Genomic DNA, 23,347 nt, shown 5'->3' with positions numbered 1-23,347 from the left:
TATGAATACATTTTTTTGTATTCGCGAAGGCTTTCACGACCGGGATCTAATGGTTGTTGTGGGTTTTTCGGGCTCTTTGGCTGTGTTCTGAAGTAGCACTCCTGTCCTTTGAAGACGCCGGCCACAGAGATTGGTGAAACATTAGGAAGAACAACCTTCAGAACACAGCCAAAGAGCCCGAAAAACCGACAACAACCAATACATTTTTTTGTTGTTCTGCTTTTGATTGATGCGACTCTGGATGGAACTCAGGGATTCGATCAAAGGATGACACTGTCCTTTAACCATCTGGGTCTTCTACAAACAGGCAACTCACATGCCAAGTGGGGCTTGTGATTAGTGTTGAACAAACTGTATGTGACAAATTAATTTTTGCTTTTCCACAGAGTAGGGAGAGTTGGAGGGAAAATGCTGAGCAATTGATGAAGGTGAAGCACTTGGAGTGCAGATGTCAGGAGTCATATGCACAATAGTGGAACTGTTCCCACACCACAGTCCCACTTTATCTCCACTTATGCTCAACACTCATATATCAAAACAAAAAAGAAACCAAGTGTTGAAGGACACTGCAAATATTCAATGCTCCATTATTCAAAGGAAACTAAACCCAGTGGTCTTGCTTGCTTCTTGAACTTCTTACCATACAGGAAGTAGGCAGCATGTAACAATATATTTCACTGCCTTTGTAGTTTTTTCTTCACAGGAATTTTTCTTGAAGGGTAAGAGGTAGTTTAGCTAGGCACATACTGTAGCTAAGATAAAAAAAAATTTTTTTTTCTTCCTAACTTGTTTTTTTGCCTGGCCCCTGCGGTTGGATAGATCTGACAATATGTCATTCTGCCCTGCAGACTGCAGAAAAGTCCAGCTGATCGAGCCCATTTCGTATTGAGTTTTATGTTGTGCTCTGATCCACGCTTTCCTTTTTTCTTCTCTCCCATGGCTATATATCCTTTGCACTCAATCCAGGCTCTTTTGTTGTTGGTCAGTGCGGAAGAGTTTTCTGATATGCTGACATGTTAGGACACTTCCTTGATTGGCTGGTGTATTGACTTGTTTCAGGCTGGTCAACATCATCTTCTTTGGGTAGGAGTAAGAAGATGAAAAAAAATCTATAGGACACCAAACTAGGATATGTCAGGAGGCCAGGTTGCTAGCAGAGTTCAATGACCATAGATTCACTGCCACAAATTTTTCTTTTTAAAAAACAAAACAAAACCACCTTTAAATGTATAAATCCTTGATTATACAACAATGATTCTTAACTGTCTTCAAAATTCACATTTGCGCTTTTACACTGCATTTACACCATCACACATACAGTACTTTTAAAAATTGTGTTGTATTAATTACCCAGGTTTACTTTAAAGATACTACAGTACTTTATCCAGGTGCCATGTTTGGGAGGGAAGAATGATGACTGTTCCAGGGCTGGCCCAAGCCATCTTTGTTTTTATTTGGTCTCTGAGGTGGAACTACAAATGGCACCACCCCCTTCACACACATTCAAGATGTGCAATGCCCAGCTTGGGTATTACGATTGATGCTAGTCATGTTATTTGGAATATGGAGCACAAAATTCTACAAGCATGACATGTTCTGGCCATCTGTTCTTCTCTGGCTGTACACATTAACTAGTTAATAAGCAATCCAGCTTCCAATTCAACAGACAGAGAACTGACAAAACGTATTTTTCCCCCTCATCTCTTCATGTCTGTATTCTTCACACACTAAAACTTATATATTAGATTGTCCATTGAAGGGTAAGGACTGTCTTACTACGTACTGAGAGAAAGCTGGGGATAGAAGTTAAATAACTGTAACTGTAACTATACCATAAGCTGCTCTTATGGTATAGTTTTTTTTAACGGAAGAGTGGGGTATAATTGTAGTAAATGAACAAATGGATGGATGAACGAACAAATGAAAAAACAAACAAACAAATGAATGAACAAACGAACAAACAAATGAATGAATGTGTACGCTACATTCACAACAGCTGACAGAGGTGGCTTTCACACTTTGCCTAACTGCTGGGCAGAGGATAGACTATATTTCTACAAGTACTAAAACTTCATTCCATTGCATGGGAACTCCTTGCTCTTCTGGTCCAGCATGTTCTCATAGCGTTCTTAACCACATTCTATACATACTACCACTTGCCTAAGTTAGGTCCTCTATTCCATTCCAGGCAGCTCACAGCAAGCTGCCATTGAAACTGCTGATTCTCTTTCACCTTCCAGCAGCTCTTGATACCATCAGTTGAGTCATCTTGTTGGATCAACCATGTTGGCTTGTTGTCAAGAGCAAGGAGATATGGTGGTTCTGCACCCACTTACATAGCTGGTTCTAGAAAACTGTACTGAGAGCCTTAACAGGCACGTTGTCTGAGTTTATAGGATTGCACTTGCACTTATGTAGCATCCTACCAGGATTTTGTGGCTTATTTTTCATTGTAGGCTTTGCTGTATTTCTCTTGGATATATAAAGCATGCATTATGAATTGTTAAATAGAATATACCTACAGTGCATTTTAAACTCTCACTCTAAAAATACACTCTCCTGGAGGATATGCCACTGATTTATGTAGGGAAAATAATGAATAGCATATTCAGAGGCAATTATGCTCTTGATGTGAAGCCAGTGCTTTGGGATGTATAGGGAGAAAAAGCAGACAGCTGAAACATTAGGTTTCCAGCATCTTTCTAAGGTGCTTACAGTTCAGAGGGAGGAGTAAGAGGTTCAAGTCCTTAATATACAATGCAGTGTCCCAAGCCATATTGATATTGCAACTCAAGTCAATACATTAGACCCAGTGAGTTACAAGATGCTTCATAAGATTAAAAAGCCAAATTTTCTTAATCTATTGACTATCAAAAATGGCTGCTTCTGGTTTGCAGTTCCCACCATCTGTTACCAGCAGATTGTATCTGCAATTTTAGGGATAGATTATTAACTTGTTAGCTGGTCTTTTGGGGTGCTGAGCGTATGAAAGCCTTTCTTTAGCAAATTAGAAACATCTTCCACCATTGATTTCATTAGGTTCTTTGAGCAAATGAACAAGAAAACATTCTGTATGAGAATGTTTAGGATTATTTCTCACAGCTACATATGATACAAATAAAATAAGCCCCCCCCCCAAATGTTGGCTCAGAAGAAAGAATGACATTACTATCTCTTGTGCTTCACCACAGAATATGTTGAATTATGGATGTCATGTTAGATATAGATTAAATATTTCGCTAGTCTCCATAGCTCCCAATATTGTTGTTTCTTTTTCACAGATGAGCTTGCCAATCCCCATATAATCACAGTCGCTAACAAAATTCCTCTTTTCGTTTCCTGGCATGCAGAGTTTATATGGAGAGCAAAGTGGGGAAGAAAATGGATCTGCATAGGAAAGTGTGATTGTATTACAATTTAGGAGCTAGGGATAGAAACAGCTTCAGTATTTCCTCAAGGGAGCCTAAAAACTAGCCAAATAATACACCAGGCACATTTAAATTTAACAGAATATGTAAAACCTTTTAGGTATGCACAAGGTACATATTTCAAACTACGAATGGGGTGGGGCAATTCTAGTACAAAATAAATTAATGATGGGAAAAATATGGGATTTACGGAGCATTAATGGCTTCCAGAAGGACTGCTAAAATGTCACAGGATGCTACAGACTGCCCTTTTCACACAAGAGGATTGTGTCTAGTCCATCACTGGAAGTCGCTCCTGTTTGGCTGCAAAAATGTCTGGCATCAGTGCCTGCAAAAATCACTTCATGGATTTCAAATTGGCTGGAGGATTCTGGGAACTGTTGTTCAAAAGTTACCTTTCCTAAGCTCTGGTGCCAATGATGGTCTTTTTCAAAGATTTGTTGAGAATGTCTGCAGGATTTTAAGCAGAGCACAGAAAATATACTCTCTCTATATATTTTTGAACTACAGTCTCAAACTCCTGATTTACCCAGTTATGATGTCTATGAAATTCTGGGGGTTGTAGTCCAAAAAGTAAACTTCCCTTCAGTGATTCAACAATGGAACCCATTATGATGAGTGGGAAGGAAGGAAGGAAGGAAGGAAGGAAGGAAGGAAGGAAGGAAGGAAGGAAGGAAGGAAGGAAGGAAGGAAGGAAGGAAGGAAGGAAGGAAGGAAGGAAGGAAGGAAGGAAGGAAGGAAGGAAGGAAGGAAGGGGGATCCTGAAAAGCCACCCTCTCTAGCACATACTTCCTGCCATGACCTCTGAGGACTCAAGATTTGGATGTAGCATGTATTAACTAGGATTTTCTATTTCTCTCCCCCACTGCCCCTACAATCCACTTTGGACAACATGGATTTTACTTGGATTTCCTTCCCCAATTTTTTCATTACTTTTTTTCATTCTCATGTTTGGAGCTTCGTGGCACAGTGGTTAAACTGCTGTACTGCAGCCAAAACTGTGCTCACGACCCAGGGTTCAATCCCAGGTAGCCAGTTCAAGGTTGGCTCAGTCTTCTATCCTTCCAAGGTCAATAAAATAACCTCGCTGGGGGGACGAGTAATGTGTAGCCAGCATAATTAACTTGTAAACCACCCAGAGAGCGCTTTAAGCACTATGGGGTGGTATATAAGCCACACACTTTGCTTTGCTTTTTGCTTCTTGTGGTTTCTCAGGCATATCTAATCCTTAATTCTTGAGTGGCATGGTTGCTTTTATTACCTCATGTTGCTATGGATGGGAAAGGAACCACACGAGGTAAACCAAGGTGTTGTCATTTCTAGTTGTTGCACCTTATTGTGCTCTGGAGGAACATACTGTCAGTGAGGTATTATGGTCTCTTCATTCACCCTCTCTTCTTCTAAGGTTCCTCTATTTTCTACTGTTTTTCCATTGCTCCTTGAACAAACTGCAAGGAAATTCAGACAGAGGCTGAAAGGCTGCAGTTTATTTCCCATAGTTCCCTGTTCCTACTGATGCTGAAATACCTATAGCGCTCCTGGATTGTCAGGAGAGTTGGAGAATACAGAGGGCTTCACAGTGTGAAAGAAGAGAGAAGAATTAAATTGAATCAAATTAAGTATCTGGTTGTGGAGTTAGATGTGAGGAGTTTGATTCAAGTCGTGACTCCTTGATAGGGGCTGGACTCGATGATCCATAGGGTCCCTTCCAGATCTGCAGTTCTAAGATAATGATGATGATGGTTTCTTTACTGAAGCAAAAAAAAAAAAAAAAAAAAAAAAAGACAGAATCAGCCTGATTAACTGATTACAAAGAACGAGCGCTTTAACAATTCACTTTTAAGTTATGGTGTCAACTTTCCCCTCCAGTGTTTGGAATGTACATATTGTACAATCCTGCAGCTCTCAGAAAAGCAAACTGCTGAGAAACAAAAGTGAAACTTATCATTGTTTGCTGAATTGTAAGATCCCATCCAGTTTTGAGACAAATATATAGCATGACCAGCAGGAAACAATAATTTCCAAATGAGTTAAACATTAATGTATAAGCAAATAAAAAAATAGTTATGGTCAACTGTTGTCTTCCAAAAAGGTCAGTGGGCAGAGTGCAGAGCAGGTATTTAGGCAGAGATCAGTTATAGCTAATGTGTGAAACAAAGAGAGGTCAAGCCACGTAGAAAGTATCCGATGTGACTAAGCCTCTGGAGAACTAAACCTGATGTGTCAATTTTTCCAGGAAAGCTAAATGCCATACAGGGTGTTTGTGTGTGTGTGTTTCAGTTCTGTAGCTAACACACACAGGTACCTTCCTGTGCTGCCATTTGCATAAGTGCTATGCAAGTTTTTGCTCACATGTTTCAAATAGTTACTTTTCCCATTGTGGCCCTGGCAGTTTCTTCATCAAAAATGCTCAGTTTTCAGCCAGCCTATCTCTCTCTCTCTCTTTGTTATATAAAATGCTCAAGCCACTGCTGAGCCAAAGCATCAGCAGTAGCATGGTTTGCCTTTGCCTCCCTCCCCGGATAGTGTGAGATTGTCAGCCTCGTGAGAACATTTTGGGTGAGAGGGGGGGACGTTAGGCTATTTAAGGGATGTTTCCCCCTCTCCCCGCCATCTTCTTTTCCTGGCACCTACCCACCCGACCTATTTTCTAGTGTGAGTTTATCTGGCTGCCTGTGGAGTTGGATAGGAATTTTTGACCCATATCCTGATTGGCCCTTGGATGCAGGGATTTTTTTTGCCTATTCCACACTGGAACAGGGCATTGGCATGTTATGAGGTGGTAATTCGGTCACACTGGTGGGTAGTGTGGATATAACAGGTTTTATGATGAGTCCCATTGCAAACTCAGGTAAGACAGTCAACAAGGAGAGGGTGGCTTGAGGTCTGGGGGTGGTCAAATTGTAGCCGATTGGGTTCTCGCAGTCTTTAAGGCCATGGAAACTTGGGGTCAGGGACTCGCCCATTTTGTTGATTAGGGGGTCCTTTGAGACCTCTGATTCCACACTACGGCAAGCCCCTCCTTTGCCAAAGGATTATGCTTAATAAAGTGTGGCCTGTGTTTTACTCCATAATTCTTGTCTCGTATCTTTATTCCAGGGTTGGGAGGGCAATGTGTACTTTGCACCATTTCAATTGTATAGCAATTGTAAATTGAAAGTATTTCAATACTTTGTACCATTTCAATTGTATAGCACATTCCTAATTCAAATGAGACCCCTGAAAGCTAACATTCCATAATGATCCAATACAGTCATCTGGAGCTCATGGACTCTCTCTCTCTCTCTCTCTCTCTCTCTCTGTGTGTGTGTGTGTGTGTGTGTGTGTGTGTGTGTGTGTGTGTGTGTGTGAGAGAGAGAGAGAGAGAGAGAGAGAGAGAGAGAGAGAGAGCATACCCCCAAATTACTGCCAGAGGCACCCCAGTCATGAACTGCTTATCAGGTCTCTGTGGATGCAGTTGCCAAACTCTAAAACATCCACATGGGCTGATTTTCTCAGCTACATCCTCATCCTCATCCAAAATTCAACATATGAAACTTTAGGCATTGGACAGAGTTTGGTAAAGTTACTTTTGAACTTCCTGATTGCTTCGCAGAAGCATAAAGTGCATCCCAGTTATCCAGTCTGCGGCCAGCCTATTTGGCTGTTCCACTGAGCCAGGATTATTTCATTGTATTTCATTTGCCTCAACCATTCTCTCACTGACCTCAGCAAGTCCCTTGTTGCCCTCAACCATTTTAAACCCTGTTGTGTGTCTGTTAGCTGCATGTAGGAGGCACAGGAGTGCTATCAGCAGAAGCAGACCTACTAGTCCCCACATCTAGTAACCAGCCCTACAGAAATGGCAACTCATTTGGCAGTCAGATATTAGCAGATGGAAATCCACCTTTGTGTTATCAGAAACATAATATTCAAAGGAATCCTAAGTTGTTTCAACACACTCTCACTTGTGATATAAATGTCTTGAGGGCAAGCTGAGTTAACACATGCATAACTATGAATTTAAAATGCAAAAAAAAGTAGTGAATTGTAATTGTCTTACCAGGCTGTTCTATTTTGCAGTACCTGGTATAACCACATATATACATGCTGAAGAAGGATATTCCATCCATTCTAGGAATGTGAAAATGCAGGCTGCAGGAGAGCCTGAGCTAGACACCTGTTCAAACGCCTTCTTGCAAACTGAGAATGCAGATAAGAAAGATGAAAATGAATGGCATGTGGAAGGAGCTGAAGAAGAATTCCCATCATGCTAAAAGGGGGGGGGGGCTTGTCTAGGCCTTTCACTGTGTAAACTCTTATTGCAGAGTGTAATGCTTGCATCATTTCAGCAGCTGGGGTCACTGAGCTGCTAGAATAACATTTCAGTGAAAGGAGCATCTTAGAACTGACTTCTGCTCTAAATTCCTTTTGTATTTTTCTTTATGAAATTGTAGGTAGTGGCTGGGATCCCATACATTCTTCCTGATGATGAAATTTCTTCTGTCAGCAGAACTGGAAGGAGGGTAACCCTCAGCCCCTACCCACAGTCTGTTCCCCTGTGCCCTTAGATTTTGTTTCAGAGGTCTGGGAAACCCTCTGGAGCTAGTTTTTGGGCAGCGCAGCAGACTGCAGGGTGGAGGGGCAGTGGTGGATACAAGTGGAGAATGTGCAGCCAGACTTGTTTGTTGCAACTCCCATGATCCCTAAGCAGTGACTACAGTGGTGCCTCACTAGACGGTTACCCCGCATGACAATTTTTTCACTAGACATTGACTTTTTGCGATCGCTATAGTGATTCGCAAAACAGTGATTCCTATGGGGGAATTTCGCTGGACAATGTTTGGTCCCTGCTTCGCAAACCGATTTTCGCCAAACAACGATTTTGACAGCTCCCTCTGCGCTCACAAAACGAGTGTTTTCGGGACCTAAGCTTCGCAAGACAGCTATTTAAACAGCTGATCGGCGGTTCGCAAAGCGGCTTTCCTATGGCCGACCTTCACTAGACAACAACGATTCTTCCCCATTGGAACGCATTAAACAGGTTTCAATGCATTCCAATGGGAAAATGCTTTTTGCTAGACAATGATTTCGCTAAACAGCTATTTCAGTGGAACGGATTATCATCGTCTAGCGAGGCACCGCTGTATTCTTGCTAGACTGATGGGAGTTGCAGTCCAATAATACATGGAAAGCCACATATTCTCCATCTCTGTACTAGTGGGTGTCCTTGTGTTAAACTGCAAAGGTCACAGTTTATGGACTAAAATGTGTAGAGCAATCAGATTTTTGTTGTTCTTTGACACATTTGGTAAGTACGCTGGTTTCTTATTATTTAGCCTGCTCGACAGTTATCTTTCTGCTTCATTATCCTTGCAGCTTGTGGTCCTTCAGCATCTTGGGAATACCCGTGAGCATGCCCTGAAAGACCTTGAAGGATAGGAGTGCATCTCACTACTAACCCAGTGCACATTCCTGCAGCATTCTCTTGCAGAGTCATACCTGCAGGGACATTTCTCTTCTTCCAACAGAAGGCTACAGTTAAGCACTGTGGCATGTTCTTCAAACATCCTTTTGATGAGTGATGCTTCATGTAGCATTCACTAATTAAATAATGGCTAACAACGTTTCCAGCGTGGGTGATATTTCAGCACGCAACCTCCTCCTATCACTGCCAGGCAAAACAATTACATCGTATCTCAAATGGAGATCTGTCTTAGGCAGCACATCATAAAATCAACACGTAGGATGCTGCTCTGCAGTAGAAGCCAACGTTGATTCTTGTCTTGGCAGGTATGGTATTCCTCTCTTGGCAAGGCCGTCCTTCAAGAACTTGCTTGTTGAAAGAACGAAAAGCATTTATGAGTGCAAATATTCTCTTTTTGGGCATGCTGCCTGCTTTGAGCTGAGGATCTCAAAGAATTTCATACTGTGTCTCAGTGGAGTTGCATCATTGACGCTTGATATGGCATGATCCATTATGATGCACATTATTTACATGGCACATCCACCATGGCCATATTAATTTCTTTTCTCCTAGCTGAATCTCAACAAGTAGTGACCTTTTATTCTTTCTTTAAAAAAATAATAATGACCCCAGGGTATCAGCCTCCACACACTTTTTAAAAATAGACAGGGAGACAATCTTTCTGTGGACCACAGCTCTCTTGGCTATAACATTCTGGGTATTGCAGTTCAAAAAGGTACTGTTTCCCATCTCTGAAAATAGAGAGGTAAAAAATAAACGTTTTACTTGGAAGGGAAGATCACAGTTACATCATAACAAGCCGATACTATGAAGAGGCACTTCTTGCTGCCCTTTACTCCCCCCCGCCCCCACTAAGACTGGAGTTGTTTTCCAGCGAGTCTCATGGTAGAATGTATGCGGAAAGCATTTCTTTGGCACTGTACAACCATGTGGATTTTACTGGAAAATGCCAGACATAGGAGCCAGCTTTCCAATTCTGACGTTTTCCACGTGTCTTCCTCTCTGGGAACCCATCCAAAAGCACCAGGATCAGTCCTATAAGTCTGCTGAGGGAGTGCGCTCTCACTCAAAAGAGGCCTAAAATATTTCTCTCCCTTTCTTTTCATGGTAGATTGGTTTGCTTGAATGCGGTATGCAGAGTGGGAGCTGGGGGTGGCAGCTGACGAGCGAGAGCAATCTGCTCCAGGAAACCTATAATGTCTATGCGCATTGATATATGGTTTGAAAATTATGACGGCCATGCTTAGAATAAAAAATGAGGTAAGAGTTATTTATATGATTGACATTCTGCTTCAGTGTGTCCACACAAAGGCCCCTCTCTCTCTCTGATATGCAGACTTCACATTCCCCACACATTCTTGCAGCCTACACCACATCTTCGAACAATAGAGCGCCTTCTTTCATTTTCCTGCCTAGTTTCTGTGAACAGGACTCTGTTGACAACAGAGTCTGTTCTCATTCCTGAAGAATTCCAAAAATTGAACAATCTAAGGACAGCCTGCCACTTTAAGGAGGCATCTTTAAAAAAAACTGTTTAAAAGTGTAACTGACTGGGAGCGTCTCCCAACCTCTCCCTCTCTAGCATTTCTTTTTGCTTGTTAGTTGTTTCAAGGGAAGCCTACAAAAATGCAGTTGCTCCACAAATCAGTCCTTGCACCGAGAAAGCTGTTTCTGACATGACACCATTAATGGCAGCAATAAAATGCAAGTATGCAAGGCGCTCACTTTCTCTCACTACCAAAAATGCATTTTCTCCTTTCTCTCCTTCTGTCTATATGTGTGGGGTGAACTCTAATTCTCATGGTGGGTGCCAGATTTACAATCCCATGACCTGAGATCTACAAAGAGATTGTGAAGAACTCTGCCAAAGCTTCCACATAAAATGAAGAGGGGCCACCTACAGGGACAAAAGGGCAGCTTATTCCCATTATCTCCTCACTCTGGGACTACATCTAGCTGCAGAATATTGGTTACAGCTTGTCCGTACTGCAAGTTCAGTGCAGGCCTAAATTTAACTCAAAGTAATTTAATCAACAATTAAGGCACAGAAAGGGTGGGCAGCATTGGCCTTCGTGTGTTTTTAGACTGCAGCTTCACCCGTGGCCATGCTGGCTGGAGCTGACAGGAAACTAAGGAATATAAGAGTGTGCAAAATAATAAGTCAGCTGTTGTATCCAAAGTTGTCATTCTCTGATTCACAGGAACTTTCCAGGTTTTCAGGTAGAATCCTATCCAAGTCCTACGTGGGAATTGCTAGGAATCTCTGGTCGTCTCCCATCCAAATGCTAACAAGGCTTGATCCTGCTTAGCCTCTTAAGTCAGACAAGGTTGGATGTGTTTATGGTGGTATGACAGTAGTTAGCAAAATCATCTAGGCAGCCATAGTTGCCTGTCCATCATATGGCACATAGAAAAATATCTGGGAAATGGTGTGGGCCGGTACCATGCTAGTTTGGTGTAGGCACATTTATTCTTTCTAAATCAGGACAGTTTAAGACTACAGCCCCCATAATCAATCAATCAATCAATCAATCAATCAATCAATCAATCAATCAATCAATCAGTCTATCTATCTATCTATCTATCTATCTATCTATCTATCTATCTATCTATCTATCTATCTATCTATCTATCTATCTATCTATCTATCTATCTATTAGATTTATACCCTGCCCATCTAGACAGATAGTCTACTCTGGGCGGCAATAATTCTTTGTCATTGGCCATGATAGAATTGATGGGAGTTGTAGGCCAAAACATTTGAAGGGTATGTACTTACCCCTCCTGTTCGACAATAGGATTTGCAAACTGGATGAGACCCGAAGCAGTGTGCCCTTTGTTGTCCTACCTCATTTCCTGTAGTGAACATTCTCCCTTTGTCTTAATTGTGTGTTATTTCTGGACCAGTTGACAACACTAAGAGGATGACTACACAGGCTTTTAGCCTGCTATGTGGTCTGCTGTTAGTGGCAGCGCAGGTTCATAGCTGAAACCAGTAATCAGACAATGTCTTTATTAGAGTGAACCAGCCTGCCCCGACCATTCAGATCTGTATACAGTGGTGCCTCGCTTAATGAGCACACCGTTTAATGACAAATCCGCATAGCAACACATTTTTTGCAATCGCTAATGTGATCACATTGCGATATTTAGATAGGCTAAACATCACATTGCGATGATCGCTTACCAATCTTCGCATTGCAATGTTTAGAAAACAGCTGATCGGCGGTTCCAAAATGTCCGCCGGGTGCAGAAAATGGCCGCCCGCAGCGTTTTTGCACCCTGCCCTCGCTTACCGGGCAGCGAAAATGGTGGCCGTATGGGGGAATCTTCACTTACCGGTGAGTTTTTCCCCAATAGGAACACATTAAACGGAGTTTAATGCGTTCCTATGGGTTTCCCTCCCCCCGCATAGCGATGAATCTGGATAGCGACGTTAATCCTGGAACGGATTAACGTCGCTATGCGGGCACCACTGTATTTCTAGGACCCTGCCAGGGGCTACTACTTTTTGTGTGTGCAGGTACTCTGTTTCCCAAAAATAAGACCTAACCTGAAAATAAGCCCTGGTATGATTTTTCAGGATGCTTGTAATATAAGCCCTTATTTTCGGGGAAACACAGTAGGATTATTTTTGTTTATTTCCAGTGTATGTGATCACTGGAATTGTTCCAAAGTGTGTCTGCCTCTGTTGATTTGCCTTGCTCTTTGCATTACTCATATCATGAGGTAGCTTAAGAAGACATCTTCTTTATCCTACTGGGAAATTCAACACTTCCTCTGCTCCTCTGTGGAGGGGCAGAGGAAGTAAAAAAAAGTTTTACACTCTGTTACAACATTGCCGATGCACTGGATCACTTAGAAAAAAAAAACAAAATGGAAAACTAAAATTGAAAACTGCTTCCTGGGACTTGCTTACAGCCAAATCCACCGCTAGTCTTTCTCTTTAATATTAACTGTGTAAGAGCAAATGTCAACTATTAGTGGTAAGGAAAATACACATTATAGCCTCCTGCAGCCCAGTACCCTCCAGATTTGCAGAAATACATCTCTCATAATTCACAGTTAGTATGATTCCTATCATTTATGGATTGATGTGATCAAAGATGGGAGAGGTGGTAATAGGCAGAAATAAATAAAAGAAAAGGGTTGATTTCCAAAAGAAAAAAAAGAAAGCACAATGTGTGGGAAAGGATTAGGTTTCCCTATTCCCAATTCTGCTCCTTAGTCTGCATGGAGTTCTAAAACTTTCTGCCAGTTTTGGCTTCTTCCAATACAATTGTTGACATGGCTAACTCAGAAGTAAATTTCACTGAGTTCAGTGGGATTTACTCCCAAGTAAAGGTGTGTAAGAATGTAGATTTATTGCTTGCAAAGTTGCATTTATATTATACTCATTCCTTTGACAATGCTGAATTAAGGGTGCTGAACACCTAGGTAGTTCAAAATCTGCGTATAACTCTTATGCTCCCCAAAAAGTAATTACAAAACATAAACACTTGATTCATACACACACAACAGAAGAGTTAATTGTATTAACTGTACAGTATACCCCAGCTCCTCCCCAGCCACAATGTGGAGCTACCATATCAGGAAAGGGGGCTATCTGGGCTGCCATCATAGAATCAGGGGTCATCTCACTGCCAACAACAGGGGCTTCGGTAAGTCTGAGTCCCAGCTTACTCTGGTCACTTCCTGAAGACAAATAGCACAGTATGGATGGATTGGTTGGTTGGTTGGTTGGTTGGTTGGTTGGTTGGTTGGTTGGTTGGTTGGTTGGTTGGTTGGTTGGTTGGTTGGTTGGTTGGTTGGTTGGTTGGTTGGTTGGTTGGTTGGTTGGTTGGTTGGTTGACTGATTGATAACAATCAGTGTATAACCAAAACTGTGCTGCTCAAACCCATGCAATTCAAGGGAGAAGTATAGTTAAATAAAGGTAAGATAATACATTGATAATGATGGTGGTGATTGATTACACTAATTCACAACATTAAACCAGATGGAAAACCCTGTCCCTCCAAATATGGTTGAACTACGACTTCCATCATCCCTGCTTACTGGCCATACTGGCTGTGGCTGATCGAAGTTAGAGCTCAACAACCTCTGGAGGGCCACAGTTTCCCAACCCCTGCTTTAGCCCTTTTCAGGTATTTGGAGGTCCCATTAAATTCTGTGAGATGTAGTACACTGATGACAACCCTGACAGGATTTTCAAGATATGTGAGATATTTAAAGAGTAGTTTTACCAGTGCTACCCCAACTCCAGCGAGTTTCTGTAGCTGGAGCACAGATTTGAACCCAGGGCTCCTAAGTAGTGTCCCTCACTCTATCCGCTACACATCACACTGACTCTTGAGTGAAGCCTACATATATGCAAATGGGGGACTTTGCAGCTGGGAATTCTTCTACGGAGATTGTCTTCGCACAACAGAAAATTCTATAGACTTCTTCCAGACCTTCAAATGTGGAACGTCAGCAAAGAGAAAGATGATTGTGATTCCTGCTCCCCGCTATGTATTCCTGAGCATGTAAACAGAGCTTTTCTCCTATGATCCTCTGAGTGAGATGTGATGGAAGGGTCTGGCATACCAGAGAGAAAGCGCTCTTTTTAATCTTGCTAAAAATACCATATTGAAACCCCTTAACTGGAATTTACACAAGAGCATTTCATTTCCCCAACCTTTTCTTGGCCCTTGGCTCTTTTGGGTGGTTCCAAATCTGGCCAAAATGCAACATCAATCAAGTGAGCTGCTGACGTAATGTAAAAAAGAAAACAATTGGAAAATGACAATCAAAGGAAGGTGAAAGATCTAGTCCCAGGGCTTCCGTTTTTGAGTGGAGAGTTTATGCAAAAGGCTGACTGATAATCTATGCCAGAGGGAAGATAAAACACATGTAGTGAGATAGTGTGTTTATCCTCAGAGTTTTGTAAACAGTCCCACACCCTTGCTTTTATCTTTTGGGCTGAATGTACAGCTCTTCCGTATCTTCTGAAGTAACTACAGATCAGAGTCTAATAATGGAAACAATATGTTTGAGGAAGCTCTACAATGATGAAGTTATGTCAGGGCTTGGGGGAAAAAATGCTTTTTTGGGACTACAGTTCCCATAAAACACTAAGCTGTTGACCAGCTTGCTGAAATCCACTAGGGTTTTATCTATTTATGTAAAATAACTCACAACTGGAGTGGGTTCATTGACTCCATGGGGATTTGGTGAGTCAACTCCTGTGTAAATTCCATTGATTCAATGGGGCTGTTCTACTGGATTTCAGCCACGTAACCTATATCTTTTTTTTGAAATGATGTTTTGTAGCTCCAAACCAATACGTTACATGATTCTTCTGCTTCCTGCTTTTATTTTACTGTTTTTTATTTCACCTGGAAATAAGTGAGGCCCCACCCAATCCTGTTCCTGATCACAATCACAGTAAGCATATCTATCTTCCAGTTGGATCAGTTTGATATAACTGTAAGGGGTCATGGCTCCATCCTCTGGACTCTTGGGGCTTGTAGTTTGTTCAGGTATTTATTTATTTATTTATTAGCAGTATACTGCAGATTGCATTAAAACTACTGAATTAAAAACCATTTAAAAGAATATTTTAAAAGATAAAAGGTACAATATCCTCTTTAAACCCATTCCCTAGAACCAGCTGTTCACAAGGAGTCTTTGCCTGCTGGTAGGAGAGCAGCAGAGATTGTGTCTGGGTGGCCTCCAGTGGAAGTGGGTTCCAAAAGTTTAGAGCAGCTACCAAAAAGGCCCTTCCTTGTGTCCTCATAAGATGTGCCTCTGAGGATGCCAGTAGAGCCATGACTAGCAATTTTGACACCTGGGGCAAGTAGCAGAAAATGTGCTCTCCAAACTGACTTCATAATCCATGGTGTGAAAATAATGCAAGACACAATTAGAGCACTCAACACTTGCCTGCATCTCCCTTCTTTTATAGGAGATCAGCAGCACTGTGGGAGGTACAAAAATACAAACAAATCAGAAATGTGCGTTTTCTATACCCGGAATGTCCCTCTGGACATTGTTTCTTCTTACTCCTCCATATCAGTGCTAGAACACTCTTATACTGAGCCTTGGCTAGACCTGCCCTGCACTATATAAGGCCTTTGTTTCACTGACTGACTGTCCTCTGCTTCTAATAGGAGCTTGTTGAAAATCTGTACTTGTTAGGGATGCTTTTCCTATAGGCAGCTGGAGAAGAAGCACAACCTCTAAATTTGGTGTGGCAAACCCTGGCTGCCCCCCATTAGGGCACAATTACAAAAAAACCCTTGGTTTTAAATTGAGTTTAGCAAGTTGAAAAGAATTTTTAAAATTCCAGCTGCATGGGAAGTGTGTATGGTTTTTGTTTTTGTATTGCCTGGGAAGCATTTATTTTAGTTGGAAAGCAAGATATTTTACTCGGCTGCAAGAGCATTATTTATTTCCAATCATTTGTGAAGTTGATTTATTTTGAATCATTTTGGCATATATGAACACCTCTGTTGATGTAAATTGTCTCTGTGATATTGTATGCCAGTATTACGGGTTTTCAGCTACTCATATTATATTTTTTCCTACCCCTTCACAGATTGCTGCCTTGTCATGGTGAAGGAGCTTGAGTAATTCAGAGAAGCTATGGACTATACTGTGTAGGGACACCCAAGACAGACAGATCATAGTGGGGAGTTCTGACTAAACGTGATCCACCTGGAGCAGGAACTGGCAAGCCACTCCAATATCTTTGCCAAGAAGACCCCATGAACAGAAACAAAAGGCTAAAAGATATGACACTGGAAGATGAGCCCCTCAGGTCGGAAGGCGTCCAACATGCTATTGAGGAAGAGGACAAGGACAAGTAGCTCCAGAGCTAATGAAGTGGATGGGCCAAAGCCGAAAGGATGCTCAGCTGCAGACTTGCCAGGAAGTGAAAGGAAAGTCCGATGTTGCAAAGAAACATACTGCATAGGGACCTGGAATGTAAGATCTATGAACCTTGATAAGCTGGATGTGGTCAAACAGGAGATGGCAAGAATAAACATTGACATCCTGGGCGTTAGTGAACTAAAATGGACGGGAATGGGTGAATTCAATTCAGACGATTATCATATCTAATATTGTGGGTAAGAATCCCATAGAAGAAACAGAGTAGACCTCATAGTCAATAAAATAGTGGGAAAAGCTGTAGTGGGATACAATCTCAAAAATGATAGAATGATTTCCATACAAATCCAAAGCAGACATTTCAACATCACTGTAATCCAAGTTTATGCACCAACCATTGATGCTGAAGAGGCTGAAATTGACCAATTTATGAAGACTTACAACACCTTCTAGAACTGACACCAAAAAAAGATGTCCTTGTCATGATAGGGGACTGGAATGCTAAAGTAGGGAGTCAAGAGATAAAAAGAATAACAGGTAAGTTTGGCCTTGGAATTCAAAATGAAGCAGGGCAAAGGCTAATAGAGTTTTGTCAAGAGAACAAGCTGGTCATCACAAACACTCTTTTCCAACAACAGAAGAGGCGACTCTACACATGGACATCATCAGATGGGCAATACTGAAATCAGATTGATTATATTCTCTGCAGCCAAAGATGGAGAAGCTCTATACAGTCAGGAAAAACAAGACCTGGAGCTGATTGTGGCTCTGATCATCAGCTTCTTATAGCAAAATTCAAGCTTAAATTTAAGAAAGTAGGAAAAGACTGGGCTAGTCAGGTATAATCTAGACCAAATCCCTTATGAATACACAGTGGCAGTAAAGAACAGATTTAAGGAATTAGATATGGTGGAAAGAGTGCCTGAAGAACTATGGATGGAGGCTCATAACATTGTACAGGAGGCAGCAACAAAAACCATCCCAAAGAAAAAGAAATGCAAGAAAGCAAAGTGGCTGTCCAAGGAGGCCTTACAAATAGCAGAGAAGAGAAGGGAAACAAAATGCAAGGGTGATAGGGAAATATATTTGCCATAGGGAACGTTATAGAAAATTGCATGCAGACTTCCAAGGAGTAGCAAGGAGAGACAAGAGGGCCTTCTTAAATGAACAGTGTAAAGATATAGAGGAAAATAATAGAAAGGGAAAAACCAGAGATTTGTTCAAGAAAATTGGAGATATTAGAGGAACATTTTGCGCAAAGATGAACATGGTAAAAGACAAAAATGGTACGGACCTCACAGAAGCAGAAGATATCAAGAAGAGGTGTCAAGAATACACAAAGGAATTATACCAGAAAGATCTGGATGTCCTGGACAACCCAGACAGTGTGGTTGCTCACCTTGAGCCAGACATCCTGGAGAGTGAAGTCAAGTGGGCCTTAGAAAGCATAACTAACAACAAGGCCAATGGAGGTGATGGCACTCCAGTTGAACTATTTCGAATCTTAAAAGATGACACTGTTAAGGTGCTACACTCAATATGCCAGCAAGTTTGGAAAGCTCAGCAGTGGCCAGAGGATTGGAAAAGATCAGTCTACATCCCAATACCAAAGAAGGGCAGTGCCAAAGAATGCTCCAACTACCATACAATTGCACTCATTTCACACGCTAGCAAGGTTATGATCAAAATACTACAAGGAAGGCTTCAGCAGTATGTGGACCGAGAACTCCCAGAAGTACAAGCTGGATTTTGAAGTGGCAGAGGAACTAGAGACCAAACTGCTAACATGCACTGAATTATGGAGAAAGCCAGAGAGTTCCAGAAAACATCTACTTCTGCTTCATTGACTATGCAAAATCCTTTGGCTGTGTGGACCACAGCAAACTATGGCAAGTCCTTAAGGAAATGGGAGTACCTGGCCACCTTACCTATCTCCTGACAAATCTATATGTGGGACGCACAGGACGCAACAGTTAGAACTGGATATGGAACAACTGATTGGTTCAAAACTGGGAAAGGAGTACAAGGCTGTATATTTTCCCCCTGCTTATTTAACTTATATGCAGAATATATTATGCAAAAGGCAGGACTGGATGAATCCCAAGCCAGAACTAAGATTGCCGGAAGAAATATCAACAACCTCAGATGTGCAGATGATACCACTCTGATGGCAGAAACTGAGGAGGACTTAAAGAACCTCTTAATAAGGTTGAAAGAGGAGAGCGCAAAAAAAGGTCTGAAGTTCAACATCAAAAAAACTAAGATCATGGCCACTGGCCCCATCACCTCCTGGCAAATAGAAGGGGAAGATATGGAGGCAGTGACAGATTTTACCTTCTTGGGCTCCATGATCACTGCAGATGGTGACAGCAACCACGAAATTAAAAGATGCCTGCTTCTTGGGAGGAAAGCAATGACAAACCTAGACAGCATCTTAAAAAGCAGAGACATCCCCTTGCTGACAAAGGTCTGCATAGTCAAAGCTACGGTCTTTCCAGTAGCGATATATGGAAGTTGGAGCTGGACCATAAATAAGGCTGACCGCCGAAGAATTGATGCTTTTGAATTGTGATGCTGGAGGAGACCCTTGAGAGTCCCCTGGACTGCAAAGAGAACAAACCTATCCATTTTGAAGGAAATCAACCCAGAGTGCTCACTGGAAGGACAGATCCTGAAGCTGAGGCTCCAGTACTTTGGCCATCTCATGAGAAGAAAAGACTCCCTGGAAAAGACCCTGATGTTGGGAAAGTGTGAAGACAAGAGGAGAAGGGGACAACAGAGGACGAGATGGTTGGACAGTGTCATCGAAGCTACCAACATAAATTTGACCCAACTCCAGGAAGTGGAAGACAGGAGGGCCTGGCGTGCTCTGGTCCATGGGGTCACGAAGAGTCAGACATGACTTAATAACTAAACAACATTTTTTTTCCTATCTGTAATACTGAAATAGTGTTATTCCACTTTGAAATACATTTTTAAAATAAAACAAATGTTAAAAATAACACTGGTAGTGGCAGAGGTAAATGGTTGTGAGATACAACCAGCACAAGAATGGGTGGGCATTGCAAACTCTTTGTATTTGAGGCTTTTTCCTGTGCCCACCAACCCTTGTGCTGGCTGCTTCTCATAGCCACTCACTGCTGCCACCACCAGTGTTATTTTTAATATTCTATTTTTAAATAAATGTTTAAAGTGGTATAGCACTATTTCAGTACTACTGATAGAAAAAAAATATGTAACAGATTGGAGTGCAAGGTTTCTCTGTAGCCCAAACCCATGTTCCTGGCATTCGTTACTTGACAAATTGCACACAGTCAAGCACACATATCAGCATGTGGGACCAAGCCTCAAAAGCAAGGATTTTAAAAGTGTTTGGAGCCCCCTTAAATGATCTACAACACAATGTAAAATGGATTAGTATTTGTCCCAAGAGGATGCACACACCAGCCTGAAAACCACATGACTACCACATGACTTTAAAGAAACTACTTCAAAAACCCTGATCCATCACGTGTTATATTTCAGTAGTTTAACTGTGCCTTTAGTTTTGTATTTGGGTGCTTGTACTGAGATAAAGACCTGCCTAAAAGATCTTAAAACCCAAGGAATCTCACATGGTGAAATACACTTCTGCCTCCCAGACAACCTGGACCAAAACTGTTTATAGGATAAACCAGCACTATGAATTATGGCTGGGAATAGGTCAGTGGCCAATGAAGCTATTTTAACAAAGAGTTTTAGTTCTCCTTCTTGTCAATGTCCAGCTGCAAACATCTTTTCTGTAGTTGCTGTCATGCATTCCTATATGTATGTACTGCATTCAACTTTGCAATACAGTGGTGCCTCGCTAGATGATGATTATCCATTCCACTGAAATTGCTGTTTAGCGAAATCATTGTCTAGCAAAAAGCATTTCCCCATTGGAATGCACTGAAACCTGTTTAATGTGTTCCAGTGGGGAAGAATCGTCATTGTCTGGTGAAGATCGGCCATAGGAAAGCCGCTTTGCGAACTGCCGATCAGCTGTTTAAATCGCTGTCTTATGAAGCTTAGGTCCCAAAAACACCTGTTTTGCGAGCGTGGAGGGAGCTGTCAAAATTGTTGTCTAGCAATAATCGGTTTACAAAGCAGGGACCAAACATTGTCCAGCGAAATTCGATCACAAAAGTCAATGTCTAGTGAAAAAACTGTCATGCGGGGTAACTGTTTAGCAAGGCACCACTGTAGTCTTAATGGCATTCATCATTACTGATACCATTCAATTGTCTAGGACAATTAAATGTTAAATGGGTGGCTCACCTGAGGAGTTTATATTAAGTTCAGAGTATTATTGATAGTCCAGTGCACAGTACTCCACCTTACTGTCTGTCTAGTGACATTTCATTTAGAACACTGGGTAACATAATCAAAGTTTGATATTCATTACAACTTTGTGGTCCAAATGTATAGTCATCAAATTATTTCTGAGCCATCATTTGTATCCAAGTTAAGAGAAAATAAATGATCTGTCAGAAAATATGCTGGCTGTCAATCAAACCTTCTGTGAAGTGACCGGAGCCACCCTGTTTTCAACAACTGACCTGTTGTTACTGCCTTCCCCCTGCTACACACATAATAATGGAAGAAACAGAATCAGTTGATATGAAATAATTACTATAAAGTACAAATGCATTTATTTTTTGTTTTGGTGCTCCAGATGAGACTTTTCTCAGATACACTATTTAGCTTTCCTGAGGCCCTAATGAATTACTCTAAATCACAGGCCTTAGATATTGATTAGCCTCATTCATCTCAAATCCAGGCTTAACAATCTATACTGGTCTATAATTTATTTCTGATAATATTCCTAATAGAGAGCTGCAATTAATCCACATCAAGGGGAAAAATCAATTAATACAGATTTGTTTCACACCCACTAATCCAGACACTTAGGCCTATTTTTGCTACTGAGCTGAAGAGACCAGAAAAAGAAAGAAATTATTGATTTCACCCTAGTCCTAAAACAAACAGTACCACAAAAAGAATATGGAGGACAGAAGGGGCTTATCAGTTAGAAAAACATCTTCTGTGTATAGTATGATATATGAAGATGTCCTTCTTTCCCAGTTTTGTGCATGTTGTTTTGGTTTGGCTTGCTGTTTCATAACTCTATGAACTTTCTATCTGTGGTTTCCAAAGAGGTAGCTTGCCATGTTAACCTGCATTTTCTTGTAACAAAACCTGACCAAGAGACTTGTGTCATCTTAAAGATTAACACGTTTTATTCAGCACATGGTTTAGTGGACTGTAGCCCATTTCTTTACATGAATGAGCCTGAAGAAGTCAGCTGCATTCCATGAAAGCTTATGTTGAAATACAACTTGCTGCTCGCTATTATTATTAGAGGAAGTCCGTGACATGCACCTCATCGTTCTCCTCTCCCTCCCTGTCACAACTCAGTGAATCTCAGTGTTTTGGAAAGAGTGAGCAACATGTTGTTATCATTTTAAATTATGACCTGATTCCAGAGCAGGAACCCTGTTTTAGTTTCCTCTGCCTGGGAAAGGGTTGCTTTCCCACTACATTTCAGTCTGGCCTTCACAGTGAAATGAAGAAGATCGGCTGTGACCACCACCAGCAGCAGCGACTCCCTTTCTTGCATCTCAGCTTGGAGGACCGTTCTAAATATTGCACTGTCTGAACTGAAGCACAGATGGGATCTGTCTTAATTTCTCTGCAATGAAAAATACCTATGTGGTTCTTGAGAACAACCCCTTTTCCAGGAAGTGCCACATAAACAGAATGGACTCTGCCTTTGCTGTTCGCTCAGGCAAACGCTCTGCCTGTTTCAGAAAGATGACAACAATATGCCATTGTCTTCTTACAATTCCCACTCTAAACAGTTTATAAAATTTATTCTTATCTGCCCTCTATAATTGCATATTTCATATGAAGGCATCACCAACCAGCTGTTGTTCAGGCTGCCCCATAATAGAAACTGTGCATTTTCCCACTGCAGCAGTTGCTATTCTTAACATACACAGGCTTCAACTGGCTAAAAATATGAGTGTCCAGTTGCTTGTGGGAAAGTTACAATCCAGCTATTTCTATTTTTTTTTTAAAAAAAAAAAGCTGAATACTGGACGTTTACACAGTTTCTCATACTGTATACAGTATGTCACATATCTAATTCTTTCTTCTCCTCCTGCAATTACAAGTACTTAAGTGTCACATATGGCACATAACTAGGGAAATAAGACCTTAATTCACTGTTAATGCTTATATTAATGCCAACAAGTAGATCTAAGATTAGGACTAAGGAATACTATTTTAAAATGAGTCTTGATGCCCTAACAATAACTATATTAAGGATTAAGGGCCATAGATTACTGTAGGTTATAGTCTAAGATTATAAAGAATATAGCACCGTGTTTGCCCTTTTCAAGGTCCTGTTGTCTTAAAGACAACAATTGTTATATGTCATTTTCTTTGTATCCCACACTCTCCCCCAGGTACAATTAAGTCACTAAAGTGCTCAAGTAGATTTTTTTTGGAAGATTATTATTATACAAACGTTATTATTATAGAAATGCCAGATAT

General features: G+C 41.2%; 1 long non-coding RNA gene across 1 annotated transcript; it reads right to left on the bottom strand.

Annotated features, from left to right (window-relative positions):
- Nucleotides 1–383: 383 nt before the first annotated feature.
- LOC144585915 (uncharacterized) lies at nucleotides 384–8,870 on the bottom strand. Its single transcript, XR_013540539.1, has 2 exons — nucleotides 7,471–8,870; nucleotides 384–5,179 (listed from the first exon to the last, which is right to left on the bottom strand). It is a non-coding gene; the product is annotated as an uncharacterized LOC144585915 (long non-coding RNA).
- Between the last annotated feature and the right edge of the window lie 14,477 nt (nucleotides 8,871–23,347).

Source organism: Pogona vitticeps, chromosome 1, assembly GCF_051106095.1.
Source record: "Pogona vitticeps strain Pit_001003342236 chromosome 1, PviZW2.1, whole genome shotgun sequence".
In the NCBI taxonomy this organism is placed as follows: Eukaryota; Metazoa; Chordata; class Lepidosauria; order Squamata; family Agamidae; genus Pogona; species Pogona vitticeps.
Note: the sequence above shows the minus strand (reverse complement) of the source record. Positions and strands in the feature narration are given on the sequence as shown.